Below are 7198 nucleotides of genomic sequence, written 5' to 3' on the forward strand. Positions count from 1 at the left end.
CACTAACAGGGCTGTGAGGAACAGCTCTGGCCAGGCTGTGACCAAGTGGGATGGATCCTCCACCTGCCAGCAGATGGATCTCCAGCCAGGTGTCATGGGTACTGACTCTGTGACCTTGGGCATGTCACCACACCCTCACCTGAGCTGCAGCCTCATCATCTATGAATGGCAGAGATTTGAATCAAATGATTTTGAGGGTTTCCTCCTGGTTGTTAGAAACAACAGTAACCAAGGACATTCACAGGACGTTTTCTGCTGCTAACCAAAGGGTCAGGCACTTCTCCCCTTTAGGCTGCATACAGTCTGGGCACTGAAGAATAAGACTTCTTCATTATTTTTCCAATGCCTTCTGCTTTCACCAGCCTTTCACCTCAAGACAAATACTGGGCCAGCCAAGCTACTTCCCTTTGAGGAGTTCGTAAGTGTGGCTGACATGTAATTCACGTCGCTCAGTAGTGCACGGTACTCTCCAGCAGGCACTCACTAAGTAGTAAAGTTATCATGGGGTTATGTCTATTGCTCGATCACCTGATTCAGCCCATACCCCCAAAATGTCCCCAGAGGGCACACGTCTCATATCCAAGTGGGCAGATACTATTACCACGCTACCTCAGTCCCCTTCCTCCTCTTGTGTTCCATAGAGGTGACTCATGGCCAATCAGAAGAGTGTCAGGGGGAATGGACTCTGGATGTTCCTAAAGCTCTGGTCCCAGTGACAGAACAAGGCTGGGTGGGCTTTACTGTGGCAGAGGAGGGGGGCAGGGCCCACCTCAACCCAGCGTGGCTGGGCTCCAGGGCCTCACTCAGTGCCCTTCTAATAGTTGTATATGTTGGCCTCTAACTTCCCGTCTTCGAGGGGCCTAGGAGAGGCAGGTGCCATTCATTTCATGGCCTCCATTCTCTTTTTCCTCATTCTCCCTTCCCTGTGGAAATTTCCCCATTGTTCTGTTCTCCCATATGGATTGGGGGATGGGGACAGGTCAAGTTTATCCCTCACACAGAGACCACTAACTAGTATTGGAGCAGTGAGTAGTTCTTGGGAAGGGAAACAAGGTAATGGAGGGATGGGGGAGAAGAATCAGTTTTCACTATATCCCCTTTTGCAGTTTGAATGACATACGAAGACCATGAAATGCTTGTTCAATAAAATAAATTTTTTAAAAAAGAATCATTTTTAAAATCTTCCTACAGGGCCTAATTCTTTTTTCTGTTGGGAAACTTAGCGCTGCCCAACCCTTATGGAAGTCTCTCTCTAAAAAAAAAAAAAAAAAAAAAAAAAAAAAGAAGTCTCTCCCTAAGTCTCCCCCCCACCCACCCCACCCCGACCCCGCCCTCTCTCTCTCTTTAATTTCATTTAAGGGACACCTGAGTGGCTTAGTGGTTGAGCGTCTGCCTTTGGCTCAGGTCATGATCCTGGGGTCCTGGGATCGAGTCCCACATCAGCTCCCTGCATGGAGCCTGCTTCTCCCTCTGCCTGTGTCTCTGCCTCTCTCTCTGTGTCTCTCATGAATAAATAAATAAAATATTTAAAATAATATTTATTTTAATGTATATCAGAAACCATTGCCAAATTTCTAGTTAAAATTGTTTTTTCTGGAGCCGCCTGGTGGCTCAGCTGGTTAAGCATCTGACTCTTGATTTCAACTCAGGTTATGATCTCAGGGGTATGAGATCAAGCTCCATCAAGCTCCAGGATCAGGCTCCTCCCTGAGCAGGGATCCTGCTTCCACCCCCCCTCTCTGCCCCTTGGCCCTGCTCATGTTCTCTCTCTCTCTCAAATAAATGAATAAAAACTTTTAAAAAATATTCTATGTCTGTCTAAAGCTGTGGTCTGCCTTGGAGCCACTGAGCGTGTGAAGAAGAAGGGAGTTTGTAGTGTTGAGAAGAGGGCAGGATTTAAAGTCAGGCCAACTTCCATTCAAGTCCTGGATCTACCACTTATTGGCTTGAGTAGGACTCTTATGTTCTCTAAGCTCAGTTTCTCCATCTCTCTGAAACAAAATCGAATTACCTGCCTTCCCATGAATCATGACAGTGAGAGCATACGCTTTGGAGTCAGTTCACTTCCTGCCACTGTCACACCCCAGCTGTCTCATGTCTCAGCCTCCGCTTCCTCAACCATAAAATGGGGCTAATAATAGCATTGGCCTGATTAAGTTGTGAATTTTAAATGATATGATGCATGAAGAGTCCTCAGCAAGGTAACCTACATAGGGAAATAGTCACTAAATTGTTGCTCTTTCTATCATGATGTTTTTGTGAGAATAGTGTAAGATGAGGTGCCTGGTCCTCAAAAATATACATGTGAATTTTTTAAAGTTTATTTATTTTTTAGCAATCTCTACACCCAATATGGAGCTCCAACTTGCACCTCAAGATCAAGAGTCACAGAAAAGAGTCTTGTCTTTTTATTTTTTAAGATTTTATTTATTTATTCATGAGAGAGAGAGAGACAGACAGACAGACACAGAGACATAGGCAGAGGGAGAAGCAGGTTCCATGCTGGGAGCCCGATGTGGGACTCATCCGGGACTCCAGGATCACACCCTAGGCTGAAGGCAGAGGCTCAATCACTGAGCCACCCAGGCGTCCCAAACATGCATGTTTCTAACATTACTAGGTTAGGTTCTCTTGGTTCTTTGTCTCTGTGGAGATTCCCTATGGGGAATTCCCTGTGCCTGGCCTTTTTAACTGCTCTCTTTATCAACTAATGAACTCCTTTTTGGCTGCCCATTCATTACAAAGCTCTCATGTGAAAAAATCAACTGGAATGGCAAAAAAGGGAGGATTCTAAACTTCTATAAAGTGGGAAGATTCCGTAAAGTTTCATCCTTCCTTCCTTCCTTCCTTCCTTCCTTCCTTCCATCCATCCATCCACAGAAAATGGTAGGACCTGGGATTGCGGAATTGATCACAGATGTGGTCCTTCCCCTTGAGGTCCTTCCCCTTGATCACATCTCCTAGTGAGATGTGAGGAAGGCATGAACTCAAGTCTGTGTTGGCCTGAAACTTCTTTGCCCTCCCAGATCAAAAGGCTTATAAGAAAACTGCAATTGGGGCACCTGGGTGGCTCAGTCAGTTAACTGCCTTCGTCTCAGGTCGTGATCTCAAGGTCCTGGAACTGAGCCCCACGTTGGGCTCCATGCATCTCGGGGAGCCTGCTTCTCCCTCTCCTTCTGCTTGCCACTCCCCCTGCTTGTGCTCTCCTTCTGTCAAATAAATAAATAAAATCTTTAAAAAAAGAAATCTGCATTTGTGCTCACCAAGTCCCCCCTAAGTTTGAGTTAAATGTACCCAGGAGAATTCCAACTGAATAAATTACAGTCCTACAGTTAACTGTGGCGGGGCCGGGGGGGAGGGTGGGCAGCCCTTTTAATGCCATACATTTAAGAGTCAGCCTTAAAGTGTGGTAAATTAAGCAATTCCCCCAGAGTCTACATAACATACAGCAATTTGTTGGCTTTTCAGGCTTCATGGGACTGAATGGAGGTACCAAAGAAAAGTTGACAACTTTTCAGGCTTCCTTTATTCTCAGGCACATACTCACCCTGAAAGGATACTGGGGTTGAATGTGGCCAAGCAGGTGTGTGGGTTTGGAAACGGCAAAGGGCCATCTGAGTGCAGGGCATCATGGTCACTACTGCAGCTGCTGCTGAGGGTGGGAAGGAGCCCAGAGTTTCTTGAGGCTTTAGTGTGGGTTTGTATGACTGGAACTCAATGGAGTTATGTCCCATCCATTCAATCCATCAGGACCAATAGAGCAGCCCCTAACTGTCAGGTGCTGGGGCACAGCCCTGAATGAGATAGACAAGGCTCTCCAGCCAGAAAGAGGGAGGGTCGTAAGTAATCACTTAGGCATGCTGACAAAGCAGAGGCCTTGGGCCGGTGTGGTCCAAATTTACTGAAAGTGGGCTTGGATAAGGTCTTCCTCTGTCTATGGCTCGGCTGCCCACATTGTTCACAGAGTCAGAAAGGCATCATGATGGAAAGGGGTACATAGGGAGTCAGGAAATGTGGGATTCAATCACATTTGAGGACACATTGCACTTCTCTCTCAGACTTCTCAGTCATTAAAGGAAGGATTTTGAAAAAAGAAAAAAAGGATGTCTAAAGACAATCTGGTTCCAACAAAGGTTCTGATTTCAGGAGTCAGGAAATAGGCTGTGCCATGTGGGTCTTCCTTGCCACTCTGAGAGTGCTTAGCCAGCTCTTGCACACTCGTGTGTGTACGCACATGCACCCCCCCAACACACACACGTACACCGTTGCCCCCAAAGTGAGGACACTGAGATCACTTGCTTCTAGTCATGTCTTCCCTCCCAGTATTGGATGGCGACTGGGGCTCTCCTTGGCCCTCAAAATCCAGTAAAACTGTATAGTGTCACCCACATACCCTTCCCCAGTTCCCATGACCTATGGAAGTCAAAAGCCCTCTTGAATATTTCCGGGAATGCAGGGGAGCAGTGCGGTGATGTTCCCTTTGCCAGCTCTCTGGCTCCTAACTTGAAGGTACTGGTCACAGGGCCTGCCCCATTTTCCAAGTGTGTCTTTGGCCCTGCCAACACCAGATCCTAACACACATGCCTGTGAGTGATTCCCTCACCGGCACCCCGGAGTAAGGGATTGTGTCATATTTATTTTCCCGCTTAGCACCAGCCTACACCCAGATTGTAGTAGGTGTTCAATGTTATTTGATGAATAAATTAAAGGAAGGGAGGAATGTTGTGAAGGATGTCACTGAGAATACTTTGTTTTATTTTTCTTAATAGGGAACGTTTTTAAATTTCTGTTTTTTAAAAAAAATTTATTGAAATTCAATTAATTAACATATAATGTATTATTGGTTTCAGAAGTAGGGTCAGTGATTCATCAGTCTTCTATAATCCCCAGTGCTCATTACCTCCCGTGCCCTCCTTAATGTCCATCACCCAGTTACCTCATCCTACCCCACCCCCACCCCTCCAGTGACCCTCAGTTTGTTTCCTATGATTAAGAGTCTCTTATGAGAATACTTTGAATGGCAGCTCAAGGTCAACTCAGGAGAAAAATGTGTTAAAATCAATAAAAGTTGCTTCTCATCCAGGGTCATTCTTGCCCTGCCTCCTTCTGATGCCTTTCCGGGTCCCAGGCCAACCACAGGCTGCTGAGATAATAACTGACAATGACATTGTTAATTCATAAAAGTTCAACACATTTGCTCCCTTTCCCAGCCTGTTTGCTTTTGGAGGCTTCCTCTGTCTCTGCCCGCCCCTTCCAACTGGGTCAAGTATCACCACTGTAAAAGGCCATCCCCGCTCAAGCTAACCCACACCTACCAGACCCAGAACTGAACTGACTTCAGAGCTCTGTAGCTGGGCTCCCTTCACCCTTTGTACAGAGCTTGCTTCCAGGAATGATCACTCCGCAGCACTTTTGTTGTTTCTCCAGCTCACCCTCTAGATCGTGAGCATTTGTGTGATTCCTTATCTAGCTCAATGCTTGAAACATAGGAAGACCTAGTACATGTTTTCAAAATGAAGAAATAATGAAAAAAAAAAAGAGTCTGGGTGCAGTCATTGTGAGAGTCAATGAGCAAAAATAAAAGAAATGCTTATAGCAAACAAAAGGCAGAGGGGGAGTAAAAATTTTTTTAACGGAGAGAAAGGTGGAATGTTCATTCAGCATTATTGAACAGATAAGTCATTTGGCAAAGCATGCTGAGGGAGGACCGGGAGTCTAAGCCCCAGCTCCATGTTTTTTCATACTGCCTTTACCATCTCTGTCACATTATTTTTGTTTGTGTTTTGCAGCCTTATGGGAATTACAACATCGGCTCACTGTTCGCTGGGTTTCACAATTCAAGCACATACCATGAGGCACATACAATAATTGCTTTTTATATATCCAAGAATTTAAATTATATTTTGTTTTGCAAACCTCATGATACCCCTTCGAGATAACTGGAAACACCTGGGGATGTTGTGAAACCAGGCCTGAGAATGGCCATTTCCCAATGTGCTCAGCAGGGCTTCCACAATGAAGAAAGAATACACAGTCCTGAGCTCGCTTGTAGCCTTCTTTACATGTGCTTCTACTCCTATGCTTAGAATTTGTGTGCAGCTCAGCTGGAACCTAGGGACAAGTGGCAGGATAGTCCAAATTACAGAAGAATCAAAAATGTACATAGAAGCAAGTACTTTCCTTCAAAATAGTCCTTTAATTTAGGCAAAGAATTTTGACTTGAATTAGCAAAAAATTGTTTCTATTCTGTACTTCACTTTGTATAGACCTGTATAGGCAACTAAAATGATAAATGATAACTACCAGTCACCTCTGGCTACTGAGCCCTTCAAAATTCAGTCTAGTCTGGCTAGACTGAATTCTGAAGACTTAGTAAGAAAAAAAACCTCAATAATTTTAATATTGATCATATATTTAGAAATGATACTTAATATGTTGGTTAAATGTTATGTAATTAAAATTAATTTCATCTGTTTCTTTTTACTTGTTTTTAACATGGCTACTGGAAAATGTTATATTACATACGTGGTTTGTATTGTATTTCTATGGAGCACAGGTGGAGACAATGCCTATACACACTCAGTAGACTATTTTTATTTATTTTTTAGGTAATCTCCACCCAACGTGGGGCTTGAACTCACAACTCTGAGATCAAGAGTCTCACACTCTACCAACTGAGCCAGCCAGGCACCCTTTTCAGTAGACTATTAAAGCAAAAAATCATAAAGCCTGGATTGCTAACAGAGTGAAAGGAGAATTCATTTCAGGGGAAAAGGTAGTTTCATTTAGACAAAAACTTAACTTTGCTTGAATTATTCTGCCATAATTTTCATTTCACAGTGTAACCCTTTAATGAGCTAATGCTCAGAGTTTATAGCAAATGGAAATTCTTTGTTTTTGTTTTTTTTAAGATTTCATTTTTAAGTAATCTCTGCACCCAACATGGGGCTCGAACTCATAACCCAGAGATCAAGAGTCACATGCTCCACTGAGCCAGCCAAGCACCCTGAAATTATTTCTGTATTACAGAATTAGTGGGTGTAGTAAATATATCAAACTGCCATTTCCCCCTGAATGAAACACTGCACCTAAATCTTTAGATTGTCATGATTGCTTTATGCATTTCCCTACCTCATCTCTGCACTGTGAGCTCTTTGAAGACAGAGACCCTGTGTAAGTCATCTGTTAGAGTGACCAA

The 7198-nt window shown here is 44.1% G+C and overlaps 1 non-coding gene across 1 annotated transcript; it reads right to left on the minus strand.

The window, feature by feature from the left end:
- Positions 1–6616: 6616 nt before the first annotated feature.
- TRNAK-CUU lies at positions 6617–6689 on the minus strand. The gene has a single exon. It is a non-coding gene; the product is annotated as a tRNA-Lys (tRNA).
- Positions 6690–7198: the final 509 nt, after the last annotated feature.

This window comes from Vulpes lagopus, chromosome 3, assembly GCF_018345385.1.
Source record: "Vulpes lagopus strain Blue_001 chromosome 3, ASM1834538v1, whole genome shotgun sequence".
NCBI lineage: Eukaryota > Metazoa > Chordata > Mammalia > Carnivora > Canidae > Vulpes > Vulpes lagopus.